The sequence below is a fragment of the Podarcis muralis genome, chromosome 16 (assembly GCF_964188315.1).
Source record: "Podarcis muralis chromosome 16, rPodMur119.hap1.1, whole genome shotgun sequence".
Classification (NCBI taxonomy): domain Eukaryota; kingdom Metazoa; phylum Chordata; class Lepidosauria; order Squamata; family Lacertidae; genus Podarcis; species Podarcis muralis.
Genome location: NC_135670.1, coordinates 31,127,536 through 31,154,007, shown reverse-complemented (window position 1 = coordinate 31,154,007; position 26,472 = coordinate 31,127,536). Strand labels below are relative to the sequence as shown.

At 47.8% G+C, this 26,472-nt stretch overlaps 1 protein-coding gene and 1 pseudogene across 3 annotated transcripts in view; both read right to left on the bottom strand.

Moving 5' to 3' along the window:
• The window catches only part of ZDHHC8 (zDHHC palmitoyltransferase 8), a 164,232-nt gene that overhangs the window by 108,875 nt on the left and 28,885 nt on the right, over positions 1-26,472 (bottom strand). The window lies entirely within an intron of this gene.
• LOC144324861 (serine/threonine-protein phosphatase 2A activator pseudogene) overlaps positions 1-26,472 on the bottom strand; it is a 59,270-nt pseudogene that overhangs the window by 3,913 nt on the left and 28,885 nt on the right. Inside the window, exon 1 of one of the 2 annotated variants that reach the window (XR_013391014.1) lies at positions 127-6,768. The exons of the other annotated variant lie outside the window; for it this stretch is intronic. The product of XR_013391014.1 is annotated as a serine/threonine-protein phosphatase 2A activator pseudogene, transcript variant X3 (transcript). Of the gene's footprint in view, positions 1-126; positions 6,769-26,472 lie in introns of those variants that run through there. 2 annotated transcript variants of the gene reach the window in all.

Here is a 26,472-nt window from a genome sequence, read left to right as displayed (position 1 = left end):
TCACAGAAATGAAGCCACAAGCCACAGTCACAACCAGTCCCATAAAAGTCACAGTGGGGGAAAACAAAAAAGCCACACAAATAAAAATGCCCCCCCTTTTTTTAGCAAAAGCTCCAAATATCACACCTGTGTTGTGTGGGTGCTCAGGACTCAACAGCCGACAGACTCAACAGGAAGCTTCCTCTGATTAGCAGCGGGGGACTCAATTTACAAACGGAACACACTCAACAGGAAGTGGAACATGTTCAGCTTCCAAAGCAAAGCTCACACCTACTTCCGGGTTTGCAGCATTCTGTTTCCAAGTTGTTCATAAACTAAGCTGTTCTAAAACCAAACTAAGCTGTTCTAAAACCAAAGTACCACAGCACAATCTCCCAATCATCTTAAGCACCCTCCCCTCTTTTATTTTTCCAGCTCTGCGAGCAGATCTGACTGTAATGCTGACAGTACAGCGGAAGCCTTGTTGACGTTAGCAATCATGAGGGTTTTGCTTCCAGGTAGAACTATTACATGAAAAAAAGGAATGCCCACCCTGCTTCCTGTAGCTTTAAAGGAGAGGGGTACATCGCTTGTGCCAAATTTTGTATGCTCTTAACAGGTGTGTCATTGGACTTGGGAGTCTTTGACAGATTTCTTAACAGTTCCTACCTTTTTTGGATAGCGGGAAAAGCAGGTGTTGATTATGCCCGGGAAAAGGGAGGACAGCCATTTCGAGATAAATCCCTTCATGTCTCCCTCACCCACCTCCTCTTGAATCCCATACAAAAGCAGGTTGGTCCCCCACATTAAAATTTTCAATCTCCTCTGTCAGGGAACTGCCATCAGCTCAGAGGTGAGAGGTGGAAGGGCAGTTGTGTTATAGGGAACCTCCAAAAATCTTGCGAAGCAGTTCCTCCTCTGGCAAGGAGGAAAGCCCCACCTCCAGTGGAGAGGAGGTGGTGGGACCAGTGGATGCTAGGGAGAGCCTCAACAGAGATCTTGGGCAAACCGGAGAGAGGGGAAGTACCCCTTTGCCAGCGCCCATTCTGTGCAGTAGGTTTTGGCGCAGGGAGGGGAGGAGAAGGTTGGGGGTCACGCGACTGTTATGCTGGGGGAGGTACAAGGACCGACAACTCCCAGATTCCGCTAGCGACTGAACCAGACATGAACTTGCAACGCTCTTCACTGTAAATAGTTTGCACTAAGAATAAAGCCTGGAAAATACAGGTTGGAGTCTTGCCTGTTTGCTCTCGAACAACCACGCCACCACCTGACATCCTCCTCCAGTGCTATTTTTCTAGATGAAGAAGTGCTAGAACTCACCATGAACGTCTCCCTTGTTTTCTTTTATAATGGCAAAACCTGAGAGGTGCCGGAACTGAGTTCCAGCAAGTTCTGGGTGGGGAAAAAACCCTGTCCCTCCTCCTGCATTTCTAAAAGTTACCATTTCACTTTCTTTACTGAGTAATTCTGGGCTATGGTAAGATCTAAAACCAAAGAGGCAGTTGCTCAAACACTATCATTATAAATCTCCAAATCACAAAGCTTACTTTCCAAAAACTCTGTCCAACTTTCCATTAGCTCCAATTCAAATTATTTGAGCTGCAGAGCCTGTTCATTTCAAATGCTGAACCCTCTGTCTGGGTGCTTTTTGTCACTCTCTGTAGATCTAGCATCATTCTGAAGCATCCAAATATTTTTAGGGCTGTCTGGTTGTTTATTTGCGTCAGCCATCGGCCATAGCAATAAAACAACAATACGATATACAAAGAATAGAAACAAAAAGTCAATTATATAAAATAAATATTTATGGTTTTGAATCAGTAGTCAAATAGTGGATCTTATTCTGATTGCCCCAGCTAAAAACCTTGCATCCTTTGCTGTCACCTGCTCATCTTGATCTGCAAAGAGAAAGGACACTGTGGCAGTGGCTGAGCGACCGGAAATGGACAATAAAAGAATGGTGATAACCTCATTCCTCAAATCTTTATAAAGAGCGCAAGCCAGTAGGGCATGCGCCACCGATTTGGTACTGCCATCTCCACAGGGACATAAGCGTTTTTTGTGTGGAATCTGTTGGAATCGTCCCTCAAGTACATCCGAGGGCAATACATTCAATCTTGAGAGAGTAAAAGCACGTCTATATTTTAGAATTGCTAGGTGATGCAGAGAGGGTGCCAGAGAGTTGAAATGGGAAGGTGGAAAATACCATGGGCAAAATTTCCTAATTGTGACCAAGTTGTTCTGACGCTCGATATCATTTAGGCGCTGACAAATTAGACTGTTTGCTTTACTAAAACCCAAAGTGAGTAGCTGTTGTGGTGATAAACCACAAGAGTGAAGTTTTTGGTAGACAATTTTAGTCCCAGCGCTCTTGTGACAATCTTGCAGCACTAGGGATATTAGACCAGGGGGATTTAAGTGTAGGCGAAGCCAATAGTTAAGTGTCCTACGACTGGGGCCATCCATTTTGAGATGTGGTGCTCACCCCTCCATTCCAATCAATTTCCATTTTCAATGCAAGTTTCCACTGGCAACATTTGCTGCACCCAGACTAAGCCAAACACATTTTTAAAAAACAACCAAGAACAGACCTAATGTTGCGGTAAAGAAGCAGCTGATGTTATAAATACTTGGTGGGCCTGCCTCAAAATACAAACATTTCTGAAGAAAAATGCCTATGCAATTAAGCTAATGGCAAGTTACATCATCTCCTTTAACCCTCTAAGTATACTTTTAGGCTGTCAAGACAGTTTTGTAAGAAAGGGAACACTAAAAGGAATCGCTTAACTGTAGCAAAACAATGTAATCGCCACTAAATTGCATATTCCAACGACTGCTACTGCTAAAGGATGGTTATATAATCCCTGGAAAAATAACTGAAACAGGGTCAGCCCGAGACATTTTGCTGCCTGAGGTTAAAAAACAAGATGGTGCCTTCACTTCACCATTCCACGCATCAGCGACTGAGTTTTGCATCAACACTGAAGTTGGGACGGTATCGTCCACCACACCTGAGGGCAATAGACCAAGTCACTGTATATTTAAAGAAGTTTCATACTACAACAGTCATGCCTTCCCCCAAGGAATCCTGGGAAGTGTAGTCAAAAAGGGTGCTGAGAGTTGTTAGGAGACTACTAATTCCCTCACGGAACTACACTTCCAAGAGTTCCCTGGGAAAAGGCACTGATTGTTAAACCACTCTGGGAATTGTAGAGGGGAATGAAAATGTTGAACTCTGGCATCATCATCATCATCATCAATTTATTAACTGCCTTCTAAGCAACTGTTTCAGGGTGATGTATACTAAAGATAATTAAAAGCAGTTAAAAGCAGCAAATGCATTTAAAAGTAAACAAAATAGAAAATAGAAACAAAGGTAAACAAGATAGAAAATAAAAATGAAACCACAGACAACTGAAGCAACACTCTGCATTAGCACTGGGCAGCTGAGAGCTGCCATTTTAATTTCCCACTGCCATAGCATCTCTCGAGAGCGTTGTGAGTAATTTTGCTATAAACCATCTACTCCTAAGGCAATCCGTCTTCCATTGGTTGGTTAGCCAGCGTTCTTTAGAAAACGCTGGACCTCTGAGTCATTAAATGCCTAGAAAGACCGAACGGCTTTGAAAGCATCAATGCAAAATAAATATATTAAACGTCAGAGAGGAAGATTGAATGAACTCCGACATGGGTTTTTCAGAATGTAACTCCCAGTGTACTTGGACAGTGATCATATGCGTAGGATAATTCCAGTGAGATTTCTATGTCTGCTGGGCATGTTTTCCACCTTATTTGGCACTGACCTTAGGCTCTTCCATATCATCCTATTATGGGGCATGAGGGAGTCAGACGGCATGATTCACAAACACTTCCAAGATGACACACTTTGGGCCTTAAGCCATCTATGGTTACGTCTGTGATTAAAATCCCAAGACTTTGGAAGGAAATCCATACCTAATGCAAGGCTTTCTCCCTTATGCACCTGCCTGAGGGTGCTCGCTTAATGGTGTCACACTTGTTAGAGACTCAATGCGCAGCAACATAAGAGGCAGGCATTCCACAGGCGTCCCAACTGTGGAACCCTCTCCCACCCTCCTCAGATATGGCTGGAGCAACAGGTCTTTCTAAGTACCAGCTAAAGACCTACTTATTCGCCCAGGTTTTGGGTCTGAATTTGCGTTACTGCACCTGATAGCTATTTAACAGTGCATATGCTCTCACCTGGTTTTACTTCATTATTGTTTATTGATTGTTTGATTGTACTGTTTTTTCGCAATATTACACTCTGTAATATTAGGAAACTCCCACTCCAAAGAATTTTGTGCATGTGTTTGGGGTCACACAGGTGGCCTCAAAGAATCTGGGTACTTGAGTGAAATTCACCGCCCAATACTGTCTCTGTGTGTTGTTGCAGAAGCTAGCTCTATGAGTGCTGCAAAGAGCCTTTTTCAAGAAAGATAGTTCTGGCCAACTGCATGCCTCACCTTTCTATTGCTATGCTTGTAGTGAGGGAGCTCTCTGTTCATTTTCTAATCTGCTTCTATAGCTCTCAAGACTTCTTCCAGAATGGAAGTATGCTGGGGACCAGAATGCAGAAAAACCCATTAAGGTTGTGCAACCTCAGTCTTTTTTTTAATCATTGGTTTTCAATAGCTCCTCAGCTTTTTGACTAAGTACAAGTGTAAAATCACAAGTTTTCATTTGGTAGCAATTCTAAGGCAACACTATGTATATTGCTCTGTGAATTGCTATTTTAGGACAAATAATGTGCCTTATTAACACTATTAAGTAGAACACATATTAAGTGAATATGCAAAAGCAAGGCATCTTCCTATGTTTTAATTGATTCATCAGGTAAACATCACAGCCCAAGTCCATAGCAATGACTTCTTTTTAAAGGTCTTGTCCACATAGCCTTTTCTCCTCTTCAATGGACACTCCAAGCAAACTTCAAAGCATTTTAAAGCTGAGCTTTGAGCTGTCATTGACTGTAATTAGACCTCTAATTAGACCCTAATCCATTTTTTCCACTGTAGTTGAGTGCAAACCAGCTTTGATCTCTGGCTTTTTGCTTATCTGTTTAAAGCACTTGTCTTTGTAGGTTCTCTGGAAATCCATAATCAGAATCTTTCTCTCTAGTCTAGACAGTTGTCCATGCTTACAGTTTCGCCCATGCTCACTGGGGAAAACTGATGGTCTGGAAAAATCAACCCAAGATTAACAAACAAACTAGTGTCATGACCATAGGACTCCTCTACCTGGGGGAAAACCCGGAGGATCAACAAATCCACCCGAAAACAGAATTAACAACAGTAATAGTTAAATCGGTGCTGGTTTGAGATTACCATATAGTTGGAAAAAGCAGAGTGATTATACAATAATAATATCATACAATAAATAAGCACAAGAGTCAGAAGACAAAATGCCTAAAAATACAAAAATCCCAGCATACATGTCGCGTATCACTGAGTATATCAAGAACTGCAATCTGCATGGAGGCAACTTTGCTAAATGCTCTATCAATGCAGGCAGTAATTAGTTTCTTAGTTGTTTCCATAAATGTATACCCACCCTTCTTCCAAAAGGGATAATACAGTAACAACAACAACAACAACAACAGACTTAAAATACCCGTCAATTCATTTTGACAACTCCCTAATAAAATAAAATAAAGCAGCAGTAAGTTCAGCAGAAGAATCATTGAACCCCACAACTCCTGGTGGTATATATATTTTTTTTCACAGGTCACCTTAAAGTAGACAGAGCAGAGGACAACTAAACAGAAATCAGTAGGGAGTCACATAATCTAGGGTTCACTATGGAAAATCCCTTGTCAGGTGTCACTGCCTGGCTGATCTTAATGACTGGCTGCTGCAATACTGGAGATGGTGCTCCTTTGGGTCCTTGTGTCCCAGGTTGTTCAGGGCCTTGTGTACTAATGTTAACACTTTGAACCAGACCTGGAGGTTCTCAGGCAACTGGTGCAGAGATTGGAGGCTCAGTGTCATATGACCCCCGCCATCCTAGATAGCAGACTATGAAGTGGCATTCTGCACCAGCTGCAGCATCTAGACAGCCTTCAAGGGAAGTCCCACATGGAGCACACTGCAGTTATCTATATGGGAGGTTATCAGTGCATAAGTAACTGCAGTCAAGTTGTCCATCCAGTAAGAGCCGTAGCTTGCCAACCAGCTGGAGCTATACATTAAAATAAGAGGTTATTTCTTAATGCTCTGAATATATTTTTTTTCTGAATGAACACTGGGAGAAGGAATTGTTCCAGCAAAATATACCCCTCTCTGTTATCTCCTCTTTTATGGGACATGCAAAATAAACCTGTACAAGGTTTTAATGCACAGCTGTTCCTTCATAAACTCAGCACCTTCCAGATGTTGTTGTTGGGACTCCAGCTCCCATCAGCCCCAGGAAGCATGGCCAATGGTCAAGGATGATGGGAGTTGTAGTCTAAAACATCAGGAAGGCACCAGAATGGGGAAACCGCTGCTTTTTAAGAAGACCAATTCCATAGCACTCATGCGATGGTTTTGACACTATGTATTCTGACAGTGTGTTTTCCAACTTGTCAGCTCTCATCTGGAGGAGAATTCAGCCGCTGTCACCTTCCGCATTTTTCGATTTATTTATTTTTTTAAGAGGTGTGTTCACTGATCTAAGAATGGAGGCTAAATGTGGGATTGGTATGATTAGCAAAATGGGGACGTTACAGGTTTCATAAGACTGCTACGAGAGGTTGTGAATATATGGAGCTACTTTATATTGAATCAAGCCATTGGCTTATCTGTGCTTATAAACATTATATACTCTAATTTGAAACTTGTACTCTTCTGAACAGGATGAAAGGGCATATGGTGTTCCTTAGTTGTTTGTTTCCAACACCTGATTTCCAGGGTTATTCTGCCTTTAAGCTATTGTGGCTTATGGATCACTGAGATGAAGCGGGCAGGAGAAGCTTTGAGTAGGAGCCTAGGAAAGGAGTGGTAGGAGAATTTTGTCAGGAAGAGTGGGGTCCCTCCTCCTGTCACCTGTCTCTAACCTCCATATTTCCTCCCCTTTCTCCCGAAAAAGCCCAAGTTTATCTGTCCTCAGCCTTGTCCTCACAGCTCTACTGCCTGCATGAAGGCTTTTCCACACAAGCACAAAGTGACCTTTCACTTTAACTTGCATAGCTGGAATGTCACCAACATTCTTAGGCCAACAGCTTCCCTCTGCAGGCAGAATTTTCATGAAAATTCTAGAGCTAGAAAATTCTAGATTGGCCAATCCATGGCAGATGCTTCAGCACCATTTCCACAGAAACACTTAGCATATTTAAGTATAGAAAGAAGAGTGCTCTCAAAAAGTTTGAAAACTTGAGCTTTCAGTAAAGATCGGGGCTTTTTTTCAGCTGGAACTCGCCATTGCCATTATAAGAGAACAAGGGAGGAATTCAAGGGGAGTTCCTGCACCTCTTTTTCTTGAAAAATAACACTGGCAAATGTTATTTTGTAATGTTATGAATCTGGTGGCCTGATTAGTGTGAATGGACACCACTATGATTTTTGCCTAAATCATTACTTGATTGGAGTCAGGGATTTGACAAAACAACGTTAACAGTGTGACTCCAACAGATGTGGGTGTTTCCTGAATGGGTAATTCACCTGCCAGAATGAGATCTCCAAAAGCTCTGCAATGGCGTGAGTCAACATATGTGTAGCAGCAGAAATAGCAGATTGAACAGAGAGAATATTGGGGTAGGGGAGTGGGAACGCTAGCTTTTACGTGGGAAAGCCAAGATTAGATCATCAGCCACGATTTCTTTTGCTAAAGGTAGTGCCACAGGATGCAAATCTCCCACCCACTCACCATGAAGGGGAAAACATACAGGAGCTCATATTGCACTCATGTGTCCCGTCCCCCGTCCCCCGGCTTAAAAGCAGCCCTAAGGGATGTGTGATTTTAATCAGGGTGAGAAGTGTGTGGTTAGATGGGACACCCCTCCACAAAAACACCCCTCTCCAACTACCAGCTCTAAAACAGGGGTCCGTGGCACTACTTTTAGCAAGAGAAGACGACAATGGGAGACCTAACTGCAGAATTCTTATACGTCCACACCATTCATTTAAAGCACTATGATACCACTTAAAAGGTAAAGGTAAAGGTACCCCTGCCCGTACGGGCCAGTCTTGACAGACGCTGGGGTTGTGCGCTCATCTCACTCTAGAGGCCGGGGGCCAGCACTGTCTGCAGACACTTCCGGGTCACGTGGCCAGCGTGACGAAGCTGCTCTGGCGAGCCAGAGCCGCACATGGAAACGCCGTTTACCTTCCCGCTAGTAAGCGGTCCCTATTTATCTACCTGCACCCGGGGGTGCTTTCGAACTGCTAGGTTGATACCACTTACTCCCAATTAATTCTCAGAACTGTACTTTGCTAAGGGTGCTGAGAGCGAGTGGGAGGACTCTATCCCCTCTCACGGAGCTACCGTTCTCAGAATAGTTTAACTATCGCTCCGTCTTCGCAGAGAACACGGGGAATTGTAGCTCTGCGAGGTGAATCTCCACTGCCATTGGGAACAGACTCTTAAGGGAAGCCCACAACTCCAAGCGAACCAATCTTGTAGAGAGAGTCTTGTGAGCAAGCCGTGTCTCATCTTAAAAAGCTGAAATATACTCGGAGTCAAGAGTGGATTTCATGCTCTTTATTCAGCTCATAGTAGTGAGGAGGAATGGAAGTTCTCCCAGAATGTCTGCTTTATATACCGTATTTTTTGCTCTATAACACGCACCTGACCATAACACGCACATCGTTTTTAGAGGAGGAAAACAAGGAAAAAAATTCTGAATGAAACAGTGGATGTATCATTTTTGTGCTTCATGCTGTGGCCACAGACATGTGATCTGATGGTGAATTTGGGGTAGCTCAATGCAAAGATCCTGAGGATCCATGTGGATCCATGCTTTTTAACCACATTTTTGCACCATTGCAGCCCCAGGCAACAGTGGGTGTGTGATTTTTGGGGGGCAGGCTGCTATGTGATCTGATGGTGAATTTGGGGTGGCCCAATGCAAAGATCCTGAGGATCCATGTGGATCCATGCTTTTTAACCACGTTTTTGCACCATTGCAGCCCCAGGCAACAGTGGGTGTGTGATTTTAGGGGGGCAGGCTGCTATGTGATCTGATGGTGAATTTGGGGTGGCCCAATGCAAAGATCCTGAGGATCCATGTGGATCCATGCTTTTTAACCACATTTTTGCACCATTGCAGCCCCAGGCAACAGTGGGTGTGTGATTTTTGGGGGGCAGGCTGCTATGTGATCTGATGGTGAATTTGGGGTGGCCCAATGCAAAGATCCTGAGGATCCATGTGGACCCATGCTTTGTAACTACATTTTAAGTGGGGAGTGAAGGAAAAACACAGAAGGGACAAGAGAGCGGTGTGCAGAGAAGCAGCTGGCTAAGAAAGCAGGAGAGGGATTTTACGGGAGGGAAGAAAGAAAGGCAAAAGTTTCCACAAACCGAAGCCAGCTTTCTCTCTCCTCCTGCATGTTTTCTGGCTGCCTGCAAGGAGCACGGAGAGGAATTAGAAGGAAAGACCTCTGCTTTCCCCTCTGCTTGCCTGGAGGGGAGGGGATTTGCCTGCTCTTTGTTCCGTTTGAGCAAACACAGCAACGAAACAGAGGAGGGTGGGCAGTAAGACCCTGAGGCAGAATGCAGGAAAGCAACCACTTCCTCTTTTCAGGTTTCCCTCTCGGACACAACGCACGATTGGTTTTTGCTGATTTTTGTTCCTGCGCTCCCCTAATCGGCTCCAGGGACCCCCCCCCCCCACATTCGCTCCATAACACGCACAGACATTTCCCCTTCCTTTTTAGGAGAAAAAATCTGCGTGTAATAGAGAGAAAAATACGGTACATTATTTACACAATGGGCCCCAAGTGATTGGCTAATTCCAGGATTCTCCTGTAGGCCAATCAGGTTGCGGATTCACTTCACCTGGAGCTGTATTGGGTGGCTCCTGTGGACCAATCAGACTACTGTATTCTGGGTCCTATTGTTCTAGGACCAATCAGACTGCTGCATTTTGGATCCTGTTCAACTCAGTACCTAACAAAAGCTGGGGGGAGAGATGGGTTTGTTGAGGCCTCTTTCTTGAACTCTTTAAGTGGCACCTTTTGGGATTTCCACCTGTATCATTGGAAGCCCTGGAAAAAAGCTTTCTTTCTTACATGCACACCAGAGCCTCTGGCATCGTGCTTCGGACAACAGCCAGGACCAAAGTGGCATCTTTTGCTCCTCCTGGCCACCACCATTGTCTGGGGCAGAAAGAAAGGAGGGCAAGCAATGGGGGAAAGGAGAGGCAAGTTGGGGGGGGGCTGCTCTTGTCACCTGCCCCTTGCCTCCGCCAAACTACATCAGCCCTTGAACGCAACCCTTGTTCACAGCAAACCCCCCCTTTCCTTGCACCACAGCCTTGGTCCAAATCCCACCTCCGTAGCTGCTTTAGCAATAGGGAAGAAGAAACGGAGAGTTTGACTCATTCAACTCCCACATAACATCTAGTTCGGTCCAGAGAAAGGGAGTTGCAGTTTCCTAGCTGGAATTGGAGTGCATCTTTGAGGGAGGGGTGGACAAGTAAATCCCTGGGGGTCTTGCAGAAGTGCAAGCTGTTTTGTCTCCGCTTATGCACTGAGACTCCAAAAGCAAATAGAACAAAGGAGCCAGAAGTCTCCACTCCCCTCTCATGCAAAGGAAACAAAGGGTGTTGTCCTATACACCAGGAGCGAGGAACCTTTTCAATTCCAAGAGTTGCATTAGTTTCTGGGCTATCTTCTGGGGGCCAAATTGGGTGGGGCCAGGGGTAAAAAGCAGGCAGACCAATAAATATACTCTAGTTCCTACACACCTGCCACTCCTATGTCTACCCTTCATCCAGGCAAGCGATGGGCACCATCAAAGGCACATTTCTGCCAGGTAAAAACACTCAGAGAGCACAGATGCAACTCCCAGAGTGGTTTACCAATCAATCCTTCACCCCAGGGAACTCTGGGAATTGTAGTTTGGTGAAGGGGAATAGGGGCCTGCCTCCTAATGACCCTCAGCACCCTTAAACTACACTTCCCAGGATTCTTTGGGGGATCCAGAGTGGCATGCTACTGCTTTAAATGTATAGCTTGGACAGGGAGTCTTGTTTCCTCAAACTATGTTTGCAGCCTTTCATTGTAAATTGGCATGAGCCAACACGCTTACAACAAAGTTTAGTCGAATAGACACAAGGTTGTTGTTGTTTTTTCCACTGCCCCACAGCAAAGGGCAATTTATACAGAACTTTTGTCAAGTGCAGAATGCTGTCTGTTAAGTCGTGGGTTGACATAGCAGCCGGCACAGCGATCTCTTCAAGTAGCTCTTTATTATGGTAAGCTGGAATAGAACTAACTGTGAACAGCTCAGCCGGCCTGTATTTATAGGCAGCCGGCTGTCACATTGTAACCACAACAGCCCCAGAGTTCCCGCCTAAAATAACTGCCGCGGACCTGAGTGAAAACTATCTACAGACCTGAGTGAAAACTATATACAGTATCCCCCTGTTGGCCCAGGGTGAAACTACACTACATAACACCCCTCCCCACCGAGATAAGGCGTTAGTTACAATCGTAATGGTTTCCTTATATACAGCACTACGCGTAATGGTTCAATTAGGCACAAAAGCATATCGGTTACATTTCCCATACTTAGACCAACAGTGATACCTGTCCAACAACATAGTCCTTTAAATGAGTTGGGCGCTTGGAAACTCTGCCAGACCGCCGGGGACTGGTAGCCAAGTCCGGAGGGCCACACAGTTCTCGCTGAGGCTGTGGTGCGACCCTAGGTGGCGTTGGAACCAACTCCCCTGGATCCGCTGCTGTGAGTGGAGCCTCCGCAAGTGGAGTGGACTGAGTCTGTTCTGAGACGGCTTGGTTCGGCTCCACGCTGGCAGTTTGCGAGGGAGGTGTAGGTGGGGCCTCGCCATCTGTACGTGTCTCTTCTGGAGCCGCAAACGCAGTTGGGGGCACCTCGGTAGTGTCCAAGTCCCCAACCCTGCGCCTAAGTTGGTCTATGTGCCGTCGCCACAAGCGCCCGTCTTCGAGTGCCACCTGGTACGAGCGAGGTCCAGTGACTCCCACTACTGTGGCTGGCACCCAAGGGATGTCCCCCACATAGTTCCGGGCAAAGACCTGGTTTCCTGGGACAAATGACCGTGGTGCGTTGGCACAGCCTGGGGGTTCAGCCACGGCAAAGTCTGGGTGTAGCCGGTCGAGCGGTGACCTGAGGCGGCGGCCCATAAGCAGTTCCGCAGGACTCCTCCCTGTGGCCGCATGAGGGGTGATGTGTTGCGCGAACAAGTATTCGGCGACCCGCTCATGCCAGTCTCCCCGGTCCAGGCGCGCCAGTGCCTCTTTTGTCGAGCGCACCATTCTTTCCGCTTGCCCGTTGCTGGATGGATGAAAGGGTGCCGTTAGGGCATGGCGGATGCCCAGTCCCAAAAGATACCGCTCAAACGTGCCTGATGTGAACTGCGGTCCGTTGTCAGAGACAAGGACATCAGGACACCCATGCGTTGCAAACAGGCCTCGCAGCACCCGGATGACAGCTTCGGTAGTGGTGGAGGGCATCAGGGCGACCTCCAGCCATTTGGAATAGGCGTCCACCACTACCATAAAGGTCCGGCCGTGAAAGGGGCCAGCCAGATCGATGTGCACCCTCGACCAGGGTGTCTTTGGCGTCTCCCACGTGTATCCCTTAGCTGCCGGTGGTGCAGGCCTCGACTCCTGGCACGCTTGACAGGCGGACACCCAGGCAGTGATGGCATCGTCCATATTAGGCCACCAGACGTAACACCGAGCCAACGCCTTCATTTTGACAATTCCCGGGTGGCCAACGTGCAGAGCCTCCAGGACGCGCTGACGGAGTCCCTGGGGAATCACGACGCGGTCTCCCCACAGCAGACAGCCGCGATGAGCTGAGAGTTCATGTTGTCTGGTTGCGAAGGGCTGGAACTCCGATGCAAAGGGCCCTTGTGGCCACCCCCTCCACACCCAGTTGAGCACCCGGCTGATGGTGCGATCCTGGGCAGATGCGGAGGCCACAGTGGCAGCCGACACAGGCGCTGCCGGGAGATCCTCAATCAGAAGGAGCGATGAAGCTGGAGCCGGGTCTTCCACAAATGCTGGAAGAGGGCAACGGCTGAGGGCGTCGGCATGGCCCATCGATTTCCCCGGGCGGTGGATGAGCCGGTAGTGGTAGGCAGCCAGGAAAACAGTCCATCGCAGCATGCGTGGTGAGAGGACCGGTGGAGTTGGACGATCACCGGCGAGGAGGCCCAGGAGTGGCTTGTGGTCAGTGATGAGGTCAAAAGTCCTGCCATAGAGGTATTCATGAAACCTCTTCACTCCAGCCACAAGTGCCAATGCCTCCTTGTCGAGCTGGCTGTAATTCCGTTCCGTCGGAGATAGTGTCCTGGAAAAGTAGGCGAGCGGTGCTTCTCTTCCATCTGGAAAACGGTGACTAAGGACAGCACCGATGCCAAAAGGTGAGGCGTCGCAGGCAAGGACCAGCGGCCTGGATTCACTGTACTGTACCAGCACACTGTCCGAAGAAAGGAGAGCCTTGACCGCGTTGAAGGCCGCCGTCTCCCGATGACCCCAGGCCCAAGGCGTCTTAATGCTAAGGAGTCGGTGAAGAGGCTCAGCCACTGTGGCTTTGTGGGGCAGGAACATGTTATAAAAGTTCAGCAGCCCCAGGAACGCCTGCAACTCCGTTTTGTTCTTTGGAGTGGAGGCCTGCTGGATAGCGCGGATCTTGGATGTGGTTGGATGAAGACCGGAGGCATCGATAAGATAGCCCAGGAACTCTACCTGTGGAACGGCGATCTGGCACTTCTCCCTTTTTACCTTGAGCCCGGCCTCCTGGAACCTGGTCAGCACGGCACGGAGGCGCTCGAACAGCTGCTGGTGTGAGTCTGCAGACACCAAGACGTCATCAAAATATGGTACCACGCCCGGAAGCCCTTGCAGGAGACGCTCCATAAGGCCTTGGAAGATGCCAGGAGCCACACTCACCCCGAACTGCAACCGGCGGCAACGGAATGCCCCCCGGTGGGTGACGATCGTCTGGGCTTCAGCAGTGGCATCATCGACTGGCAGTTGTTGATAGGCTTGGGCAAGGTCCAGCTTAGCGAAGACCTTACCCTCACCCAGGGAATGCAGCAGGTGTTGGACAACAGGAACCGGATAAGCGTGCTGCTGAAGTGCCTTGTTGATCGTGCACTTGTAGTCAGCGCAGATTCTCACCGACCCATCTGGCTTGACAGGCGTGACGATGGGGGTTTCCCACTTTGCGTGGTCAACCGGCTCCAAAACTCCTTGGGCGATCAGTTTGTCCAGTTGTTCGTCCACCTTAGCCTTGAGAGCAAAGGGAACCCGGCGTGGCTTTAGCTTGATGGGGGCGACTTGTGGATCCAGGCTAAAGGAGATGGGCGTACCTGTATATTGGCCCAAGGTGCCGTCAAAAACCTCGGCAAAGTCTTTGACCAGACCCTCAGTCTCTGCGTTAGAGATGCAGTTGATGCCGGTGACTTCCAGGCCGAGGGCATCAAACCAGTCTAGCCCTAGGAGGCTTGGCCGCTGACCTTCGACCACCACCAACCGGAGCAGGCCCGAAAAATCCTTGAAGGCGATCCGGAACCGGCCAACGCCTACCACGGGAACGTCGTTTCCCTGGTAGTCTCTCAGGTGTACGCGGTGAGAGTCGAGTTGCCTTTTGGACACTCTGGGTACCAGTCTTTTGATGGTGCTCCATGACACGATGGACAGGGCAGACCCGGTGTCGATCTCCATGTCACATGGAGCTCCTTCAATGAGCACCGTGACGTTCAGCTTGCGTCTCGTAGGCGAGTCGGTTTGGCCAATCGTGGTTCCAGACGGGCAGCGGCAGTTGGTGAGAGCGAAACAACTTTCCTTGGCAGACTGGAGTGAAGACTTGGACTTGCGAGTCGATGAAGGGGGGGTGTCAGACGGAGCCGATCGGCAGACCTTAGCGATGTGGCCCCTTCTGGAACACCTCCTACAGATGGCGTCTCTGAATCGACACTTGGCACGGGAATGGTTGCCTCCGCAGCCAGCACATTCCGGTTGGCCCTTGGACTTCTGTTGGAACTTCCTGCGCTCCCGCTTTGTCTGGTGCACATCATCGTCTTCACTGGAGGATGCCTCCTCACTGCTGGCCTCTTCATGATGCACCGGAACGGGCTCCCTAGCAAGACGCAGGCTGCTGGACTTGCGGATCTCCTGAGCGGAGCGTTCAGCAGCTTCTGAGGCCACAGCCTCCTCAATGGCTTTCTGTAGCGTGAGGTCTGGCTTGGCTAGGAGACGCCGTTGCAGATGGATGTCCTGGACCCCGCAGACGATTCGATCCATCAGGGCATCATCTAAGTCTCGGAACTCACAGTGCATTGCAGCCTGTCGCAGGGCGGTGGTGTAGTTGTTGATTGACTCCCCCTCTGCCTGGTTCCTGTGGTAGAACGCATGGCGGGCAGCAATCTTGGACGGCTTTGGTGCGTAGTGGTTGCGGAGCTTCTCTTGGATCGTGTCCCATGGTGATGCCTGGACTGCTTCAGGCGCAACCAACGCTCGGGCCGTCGCAAACACCTCAGGCCCACAGAGGCTGAGGAATAGGCCCCGCTTCCGATCCTGTGATACTGCTGTCAGTTCGTTGGCTTGGAGGTAGCAGTCGAACCGAGCGAGGTAGGAGTCCCATGATTCAGAGGCTGGCGCAAACGGCGGTAGAGGCACAAGTGAAGCCATGATTCCGATGCCGGCGTGAAGGGCGATGGATGGAACACAGTGCTCTAGCCAGAACAGTCAGCTCTGAACTGGTTCTGCCCAGTGATTTCGCTCAGTGATTTCGCTCTGTGATTCAGCTCAGTGATTCAGCTCAGTTCAGAGGCTGGCCGCATCTGGCTGTGCTCTGATGTCCATCCATCCCACCTTCGTCGCCAGTGTTAAGTCGTGGGTTGACATAGCAGCCGGCACAGCGATCTCTTCAAGTAGCTCTTTATTATGGTAAGCTGGAATAGAACTAACTGTGAACAGCTCAGCCGGCCTGTATTTATAGGCAGCCGGCTGTCACATTGTAACCACAACAGCCCCAGAGTTCCCGCCTAAAATAACTGCCGCGGACCTGAGTGAAAACTATCTACAGACCTGAGTGAAAACTATATACAGTATCCCCCTGTTGGCCCAGGGTGAAACTACACTACATAACACTGTCGGTAAGCAAAATGCCTTCACCCACTCCTAGGAGTTGGGAAAAAACCCTGCTTGTTTTTAAGGGAAAGTGCTTGTCAGATTTAATCTCCTTAACCCTTGTTTACCCGGGCATTTGAAAGACCCTGTCCCTGGCACCTTTAAATTATTGGCTGTGAGGGTAATAACTGTTTTTAGATGTTTAAAGCATGCTTCTGTTTTCTTCTTTAAACTTTTTGTGTGTGAGGTTGCCCTTAAGGGCTCCTTTGAGTGGAAGGGCGAGGTATCAATTAAATAACGTAATTAATAAACAATACAAAACAATTAACGTGGCCATCGCTATTGTGAGATATAAAGCTCTTTAGAGAGAGATTTCTCCCCCACCCCTGCATTTCTGCAATTTAATCTTGGATTTATTCAAGAGCAGATCTTTAAACCTTGCCAAGTGCCATTTCAGTCCTTGCCGAAGTCTGAAATGGTGCCTGTGGGCCATACAGTAATACTGGAAGGGCTCATGGTCCTTCAAGCATGTACAGACGTTCCTTTATTCTGAAGACATGACATCAGCAGACCACTTAGGGCTCTGTACAATTACTATTGTGGTTTCTCTCGCTGCTACTGCTGAGCAGGCATTATGTTCAATAAATTCAGGGTCCTGTGGAACATCAGTGAGGTCAAGCTGGTATCGCCGGTGGCTGTGTCAATAACAGCCATTGTATAGCTTTGCCAAGTCCTAACCACTTCCTCCAAGCTGCATCTCTAAGATCCTCCCATCTCTTTCTCGGCCAGCTGCTAAAACCCTCACACATTACAATCTGGTTCTCCCTCTTAAGAACGTAAGCCCTGCTGCATCAGCCCAGTAGCCCATCTATTTCAGCCCCTTGTTCTCACAGTGACTAACCAGATTCCTACTGGGAGCCCCAAAGCAGTGCAACAGCATTTTCTGCAGTTGCGATTCTAAGCAACAGGCATTTAAAGGAATCTTTCCTCCAACAGTGGGAGGAGAGCACTTTTTCTGCACCCTACAATCTTCCAGCCAGATGTTGTTCTCCACAGGGCTAGAAAGATGGTATTTGGGTGTGGAGGCAGCTGGCTTGCCTGGAAGGTCGGTATGGTGTGAGTTGTGTGTTTTTTCTCAAGAAAAATAGGTGCCGGAACTCAACATAAAGTTGTTACAGCAAGTTGCTGGGTGACTCGGGGCAGCGCAGTTTGGCAACCACCTGCGGAGGGGCTAAAAACTACGGCAAGCTGTCTCCCTAGCTGGTTTGGGGGTTGCTCCTGGTTCTGGTGGCAGGTCAAATAAATGCGCCCCAGCCTCCCTCGTTCTCTTAGATTCAGACAGAGGCAAGGGCAACTTGGAAGGGTCTTCGTACAAATGTGTGTGTGTGCAACAGTAGAGGCCTGGCTGCAAAGCTGATAGCCCGCCATTGCTACAAGGGGGATAGATTGAAGAAAAGGAAATATGAATGGGCCCTGCCCCATAGCTTGACCAATCATGGCTAGGAGCAGCTAGGAGCTAGGTGCAGTCATAGATCTCAAAAAAAGTGTAGACTCACACATGCTGGCCGGCTTCCATTTTGACTTGAAATGTTCGTTTTGGGCTTCTTGGGAGTACACAAAGGCACAAAGAGGGAAGGGGGAGTGCTGGCTCACAATGGTGCCCACCTAAGAGGTGCCAGAACTGCAACGCAGCATGCTCCAGCTGAAGAAAAGCACTGGGTGTGACAGCTTCAGCGCAGCACTCAAAGATCCACAAGCTCATTCGCCAGCTGGCCACTCTCAAGTGCTCATTTTGCTCTGGTGAGAGCGCAAAATTGAGCTGAGCCCCTGTCTTTCTTCTGTGCCTGGAGAAACGTGTGCGTGCTCTGCGGTGCCAGACGGACTCCAGAAGCATGGAAGGGCTCTCCTTGGTAATGCATTGAATACTGAAGCAATGTGAGAGTGGCCAAGCGCAGAGCTTTCCAAACTTTTCACATTGGTAACACGCTTTTTAGACATGCATCATTTCATGACACAGTAATTCAGTTTTACTAGCAAACCGGAGGTTAAACTAACCCCTTTCCGGTCTCAGCATCATTGCCCCTCCTGTTGCAGGGGTCCTCGAGGGAGCAAACTTTGTTGGGACACCAAAGGTGATCCAGTATTTGTTGATTCCTGCCTAGAATTTTACACTAGAGAGACATGGACTCAGATCTCTGTTCAGCTGCGAGTCTCTCATCAGGTGACCTTGGGTTAGTCAGGCATATGGAATTCATGATTGCACTCCAACTCCAAACAAGGCTGACTGGATTTCCAACAACCATCAGCCTTGACCATTGGCCATGGTGGCTCAGGCTGATGGAAGTTGGAGTCCAACGACCTCTGGAGGGCCACAGGTTTCTCCTCACTGCTCTACGTCTTACCTACCTCACAGGGTTATCCGGAAACTACAACTAATCCAGAATGCGGCAGCTAGACTGGTGACTGGGAGCGGCCGCAGAGACCACATAACACCAGTCTTGAAAGACCTACATTGGCTCCCAGTACGTTTCTGGGCACAATTCAAAATCTTGGTGCTGACCTTTAAAGCCCTAAACGGCCTTGACCAGTATACCTGAAGGAGCGTCTCCACCCCCATTGTTCTGCCTGGACACTGAGGTCCAGCGCCGAGGGCCTTCTGGCGGTTCCCTCGCTGCAAGAAGCCATATTACAGGGAACCAGGCAGAGGGTCTTCTCGGCAGTGGCACTCACCCCGTGGAACGTCCTCCCACCAGATGTCAAGGAAATAAACAACTATCTGACTTTTAGAAGACATCTGAAGGCAGCCCTGTTTAGGGAAGCTTTTAATGTTTGACGGTCTATTGTATTTTAATATTCTGTTGGAAGCCGCCCAGAGTGGCTGGGGAAACTCAGCCAGATGGGTGGGGTATAAATAAATTATTATTATTATTAGGGTTGTTGTAAAGATAAAAAAACAGGGCAAGGAAGACTACATGTCTGTTTTCCTGTGGGTTTCAGTTTTTATGTTAATTTGACACTGTGGTTTTAAGATGGATTTATCTGGCTCTTGTGTACAGTGCTTTCAGAGCAGCAGAAAGGACAAGGTTGAGAGAGGGGAATTGCATCTATTTATAAAAGTGCTTCTATCACACCTTTCTGCTGAATAGCACCCGAGGTGCAAAAAAAAATTACATAAACAAGTCAAATGCCTGGAAGAAGGGCCATAGGTCAGTGGAAGAGCATCTGCTTTGCATGCAGAAGGTCTCGGGTTCAACCCTCAGCCTCTCTGGGCAAGGCTGGAAATGCCCCCCCCCTTGAAACCCTGGAGGACCCCTGCCAGCCATACTGTGGCTCCAATAGCACCAGAAATTTAAAGCACCATCGTATCACTTGGTGATAATAGTCATGGCTTCCCCCCAAAGAATTCTGGGAGCAGGGCATCTTTAGGAGATGCAGCACTGGGGTACAAATATCTGCTCAACGCCCCCAAATTACCACGGATAGTGGGGATGGCGGCGAAGCTGCGCACTGCCAGCCATGGGGGGGGGGGTCCGCAACTCTCCCCCATGCCGCTGCAGGAGAGCAATCCCTGCAGAGGCTTGGGAAGGAAGCTGCACACCCGCCAGCCATATAATTAGCAGGGTGCAGCTAATTCCAACAAAATATTAATATTCCAACAAAATATTAAAATACAATAGACCGTCAAACATTAAAAGCTTCCCTAAACAGGGCTGCCTTCAGATGTCTTCTAAAAGTCAGATAGTTGTTTATTTCCTTGACATCTGGTGGAAGGACGTTCCACAGGGTGGGCGCCACCACCAAGAAGGCCCTCTGCCTTGCTCCCTGTAACATGGCTTCTTGCAGCGAGGGTACCGCCAGAAGGCCCTTGGTGCTGGACCTCAGTGTCTGGGCAGAACGATGGGGGTGGAGACGCTCCTTCAGGTATACAGGACCGAGGCCATTTAGGGCTTTATAGGTCAGCACCAACACTTTGAGGCTTGGGAGGCAAGCTGCACGCCCGCCAGCCATATGTTTGACGGGGCGCAGCTGGCGGGCATGCAGGGAAAGGGGTGTCCACCGGCAAAGCTGCGCAGCTCCCCCACTCGCTGGGGCGCCCCGAAAGGCCGGCGCCCTGCCGCAACCCACCACTAAGCCATATGGGAAAGTATAAACTCTGTCTGGGAGTATAGCTTATTAAGGCTGTTGAGAGTTGTTATAATAATACTACTACTAATACTACTAATAATAAATTTTATTTATACCCCACCCTCCCCCAAGACCAGGCTCAGGGCGGCCAACACCAGATAAAACAATTGATTAAAATACAACATTAAAATGCAGCCTCATTTCAGCAGAAACTAAAAAACTTTTTTGGGGATGAAAATGTCAAGTCTTCACCAAGGCTAACTATCCAGACTGGTCCTATATGGGCCAGAAAAAAGCCAGGGAAGTCCCCAAGTAGGAGTTCCATCACAGAAGGAAAAAGGAAAAAAAAAAGAGGGGGAGAGGATCAAGTTGATTCCAAGCCAAAGGCCAGGCAGAACAACTGTGTCTTACAGGCCCTGCGGAAAGAAATCAGATCCCAGATCTGGTTTCATGAGACAGAGCGTTCCACCAGGCCAGTGTTGAGAAGGCCCTGGCTCTGGTTGAGGCTAATCTAACTTCCTTAGGGCCCGGGACCACTAGGGTGTTGCTATTTATGGACCTTAAGGTCCTCCGTGGGGTTGTTAGGAGGCAAGCACACCCTTATTCCCCTCGTAGAGCTGGTACGTACTCCCCTCACAAGAGCTGATATTCCCAAAGATATTCCCTCAAAGAGGGAAATGTAGCAGTGGTTCCTTTCTCCTAATAAGAGTGCTGCTTGAAAGAGCCTGGCCAGCCATGCCCTCCTCTAAGCCATTCCATTACTTCCTCCCCTGCCCTCAAGGTAAAGGTAAAGGGACTCCTGACCATTAGGTCCAGTCGTGACCAACTCTGGGGTTGCGGCGCTCATCTCGCTTTAGTGGCCGAGGGAGCTGGCATACAGCTTCCAGGTCATGTGGCCAGCATGACTAAGCCGCTTCTGGCAAACCAGAGCAGCGCAGGGAAACGCTGTTTACCTTCCCGCTGGAGTGGTACCTATTTATCTACTTGCACTTTGACGTGCTTTCGAGCTGCTAGGTTGGCAGGAGCAGGGACTGAGCAACGGGAGCTCACCCCATCACAGGGATTCAAACGGCCAACCTTCTGATTGGTAAGTCCTAGGCTCTGTGGTTTAACCCCCTGCCCTTAGGTTGAAAAAAAGGAGGTGTTTTTTTAAAAAAAGCAATGCATGGCTCACTAGCAGAGCACATGCTTTTCATGCAGGTTCAATCTTTGGTATCTCCTGTTGAAAGGATCAGAAATATCACCTTCCCCAAGCCATGGAGCTACTGTCTGTCAGAGTAGAGAATACAGTGGTACCTCTAGTTATGAACTTAATTTGTTCTGGTGGTCCGTTCTTAACCTGAAACTGTTCTTAACTAGAGGCATGCTTTCGCTATGGGGCCTCTTGCTGTGACACACGATTTCTGTTCTCATCCTGGGGCAAAGTTCTCAACTCGAGGTAACTCTTCCAGGTTAGCGGAGTTTGTAACCTGAAGCGTTTGTAACCTGAGGCGTTTGTAACTCGAGGTACCACTGTGTTGACAAGAGTGGCCGGGGCAACCCAGTGAGCTGGGCGGGGTATAAATAAAATAATAATAATAATAATAATAATAGGGATGGGTCTAGATGCTCCTGTGCACAGCTCTGTCCTTCTTAAACCAAATATATTAATACCTGCCTGCAGGCTTAATTCCAGACTTTTAATTGGGGGGTGTTGTTGTTATGTAATGTTGGCTGTGACTCACTGGAGCTTGGAGAAATGTAAAAATAGATGAAACGTTGAGAGATATAAGTTTATAAGTTATCGAGAGCTCGCCTGGCTGTGAAAGTGATATGCACAATAACGGCTAATTTTAAGACGAATGTAGCCTCCTTTATTAATAGCAAAATTCCAAGATGATTTCAGAACTTAGGCTTTTGATGAATGGAAGAACAAGGGAGGAGAGGGGAGGGGGCTATTTTAAGACTTGGTTTTCCAAACTGGGACATTGGTACTATTTATTTATTTATTTATTTATTTATTTTCCTGTTTACAGCTGGAATATATACTTCTGCATCCCAGGTAAAAGAACAAAACTCTGCTGCTACCACAACATGAAATCCTGGAGCTCCTGGGCTTCAAAGCCTCTCTTTTTTGTAAAAGAAGGCACCACATTGCTGAAGCTAATCAGGTCTGGATCTGGGCAGTGCCTGGGCAGAGATCACCCACAAATCCTATGTACGCTATCTATCAGGAGCAGCCTTTCCAGTTGCTGTGTACTACAACTCCCATTATCCCACTGGCCATGCTGGCTGAAGCTGATGGGAGTTGTAGTTGAACAATGTCTGAAGGCCACCCGGCTGGCTACCTCTGCCTTATGCACCCAAGCTAGAGTTTCATTCAGGGAGCAGCAATTGGGAGTTCCCTGAAATATTTAATAAAAAAGAATGTTCTATAAAGAAGACAAGGGACCTGTCTCTCAAGGTGGTGATGGACTAGCACAGAAGCTCACAGGATGAGTCCACAGCTCCCTCAAATATTTTACTGGGGGGGGGGGGCAGCAAAGGAACCTCAGCCCCCATGGGCTCTGGCTCATACACAATACTGTCAATTCCAACAATGCCCCAATGAAATGGATAAATAAATGCTTTAATCTGATACCAACAGATATCAATATACAGTTGTACCTTGGAAGCTGAACAGCTTAGTTCCTGAATGTTTTGGCTCCTGAATGTCGCAATCCCGGAAGTAACTGTTTAGGTTTGCAAACATCTGACAGGGCTTCCGATTGGCTACAGGAGCTTCCTGCAGCCAATCAGAAGCAGTGCTTCGGTTTTCGAACATTTTGCAAGTCACACAGACTTCCAGAACGGATTCCATTCGATTTCCGAGGTACGACTGTACAGATATAGACACACATACACATATACACATTTATAGAGTTCTTAATTTACCATCTGCTTCCTAATTTGTATTGGAAGATAGAAAGAATTCAGCAACCTTATCTGGGACATAAATAAGGTAAAGGTAAAGGTACCCCTGCCCGTACGGGCCAGTCTTGCCAGACTCTGGGGTTGTGCGCCCATCTCACTCAAGAGGCCGGGGGCCAGCGCTGTCCGGAGACACTTCCGGGTCACGTGGCCAGCGTGACAAAGCTGCTCTGGCGAGCCAGCGCAGCACACGGAAACGCCGTTTACCTTCCCGCCAGTAAGCGGTCCCTATTTATCTACTTGCACTTGAGAGTGCTTTCGAACTGCTAGGTTGGCAGGCGCTGGGACCGAACGACGGGAGCGCACCCCGCCGCGGGGATTCGAACCGCCGACCTTTCGATCGGCAGTCCTAGGCGCTGAGGCTTTTACCCACAGCGCCACCCGCGTCATCAGTTAAATAGAAAGATATCAGTTTCAGTGGTTTTTCTAGGTTCTTATTAAAGGAAGAATCAGCCTCTGTTGTCTGCAACCGTAGTGTTAGCGGACATAGCCAATATATTCTATATCTCCGTTTCCACAAGGACACAGAGCCTTCTTTGTGCATTACTGTACTTGCATGTGAAGAAATAAGTGTGTCGAACAGGAGCTTGGGGGCTGCACCTTTACCACTGTCCCCCCAAAGCCACACTCCTCCTCCTCCTCCTTTTCCTGCACTTGCAATGAGCAGCTTTCTCTATGCTCCCCTGTGATTTAGAGCCCTTGCCAATTGCGTCCACGCATAGAGAAGACTCCCTGTGGCAGAGCCTATCCTGAACATGGCCAGCAAAGGTGTGGAGCCGGCCGGCCCTACTGTTTACCGTCACCATGGTCAAGATAATCTCTGCAGCCAGGAGATGCATGGAGACCATTTTATGCATGGAGTGTGACTTTTGGAATAGAGCTAAAATGCACAGCTGCAATCTCCATTCAGCATGCTTAGCATCTACTCGGGAGTAATGTGCGAAGATTGTTGTAGTCATGGGCATGAGGCAGACTGAGGCAGCTGCCTGAAGCGGTGGAAACCAAAGGGCACCTCCATGGCCACTGGCAGAAGCAGAGAGAAGTAGATGCAGCCGCAATGGGCTTCATTTACCAGGTCTTGAAAAGGTCACATGAGATCTCTGGAGGCCTCCATGAAATCTTGCTGGAACCCGGAAGCTGCATCTATGTGACCCTAGGTAAGTGAGGCTCTGGTGGCTGCAAGGGTAGTGGGCGGTAGCTTCCCGTTTCACCTCAGGCGGCAAAACGGGATGGACGGCCCCTGGCTGTAGTCATTCACTAAGCAGAAACTTATTCAACCAACTAGTTAGAAGAGCAGAGGCCAGAACAGTCATACCTTGGGTTACAGACGCTTCAGGTTGCATTTTTTTGGGTTACAGACACGCCGAAACCGGTTACTTCCGGGTTTCAGTGGTCGTGCATGTGCAGAAGCTCTAAATCGTGCTTTGCGCATGTGCAGACGCGGCGCTGCAGGTTGTGAAAACTGCTGGTTGCGAATGTACCTCCCGCACGGATCATGTTCGCAACCAGAGCATCCACTGTACTTAAAACATCTGAAGGAAGCTGGGTGGCTCAATGGGCGCAAGGGAAGCCACACAGTTCTACCATCCATCATCTTACCCCCACAATATCTGCAACCTGAAGCCATTGCTTTGAACTACCTAACAGCAGGGCTGGCCCTGCATTTAAATACATATGTTCATTGCTCAGTTCATGTATGGAAAACAGATGAGTCAACTGGCCTCCTGCTCAGTTTCCAGTGATTTAATAGTATGACTGCACATGCTGTGTGAATTTTATCTATATGCTACAAAAACTCTGAGCCTGCACAGTTATTAGGCATTGTGTCATTCCCCCCGCCCCCCCCCCCCCCCGTCTTTCTTTGGAGCCGAATATTACGTCTGAGTATGAATATATTTATGCTGCACTTTTAGTATGCAAGAACTGAACACAAACAAATTTGATTAGCCCCAAATTGCGATGCTTGAAAGTAGTCACTGGAGTGTAGATTTTTAAAACTGAAGCAACATGCTGCTCATTTTTGGCTCTACGTATAGGTGTTTATTTTGTTTTTGTTTCGTTTCTGTAATGTGAGGAAATTGCAATGTTTATCTGCTGGAAAGATCTCAAAGGAAGTTGCTTGTCTGTAAATACATTTGCTAGATTTACAGTCCTATTAAAACATGGCCTTTATCTAAAATTACTTTCTTTACACTGGTACATACAAATAATGGGAGCATAGCTTTAACTCATACACCACAGGAAGCCGCGGCAATATTTGCTTAGGCAACACAAAAACGCCAGCAGATGGATGTAACACACACACACACACACACACACACAGAGAGAGAGAGAGAGAGAGAGAGAGAGAGAGAGAGACCCTGCCTTCAGTGAAACAACAATATTTGTAGTGGCTCATTTTCCAGTTCTATATGTATCTGACTCATTGTCAAAAGAAATACCTCCTTTCTTTTTTTTAATATAAGCACCATTATAGCACCATATTTAATTCAAGAAAATTTCACAGTCATGGGCTATGAATCCAGTTTGTTTCAACAAACCACAGTTACAATTAGCTACAGCTTAGGGTTCAGGTGTAACACTAAACTGTGGTTATTAAAACATGGGAGCAAAATCTTATTTCTTGTGGCCACACTGGAGGAGGAGAGAGGAGGAACTGTTTGTTATGACCTCCAAGCTGGTACATAGTGTAACAAATTGGAGAGGCAATCGTTTTTAAATGTTCTTAGTTATTTCCACCGCTGGATCTTCAGATAGCTCTTGATTTAAAAAAAACCCCCAAACAGTTCAAATCTCTGCTCAGCTATGAAGCTCACAAATAACCTTGGGTCTGAATCTCTGAGAATAAAATAGGGGCAATTTAAAGTAATTAAAAGGAAGAAGAAATAACTGCAGTTTGTGATTAAATTGTGCGCTGCTTTAGTTACCTCTGGTAGACTAGCTTCTTTTTAAAAATGAAATCTCAGTCGCACCCTTGCAGGCTTGGCAACTCTGGGTAAATGGAATTACAGCCCCGTATATAACTGTACAGTTTTCATGTGTGTCGGGGAGTTTCTGAAATTTCACAGCCCCACAATACTAGGGCATCTTTCTTTTGGGTGTAAATGTTTTAATAAAATAATAATAAATTGAT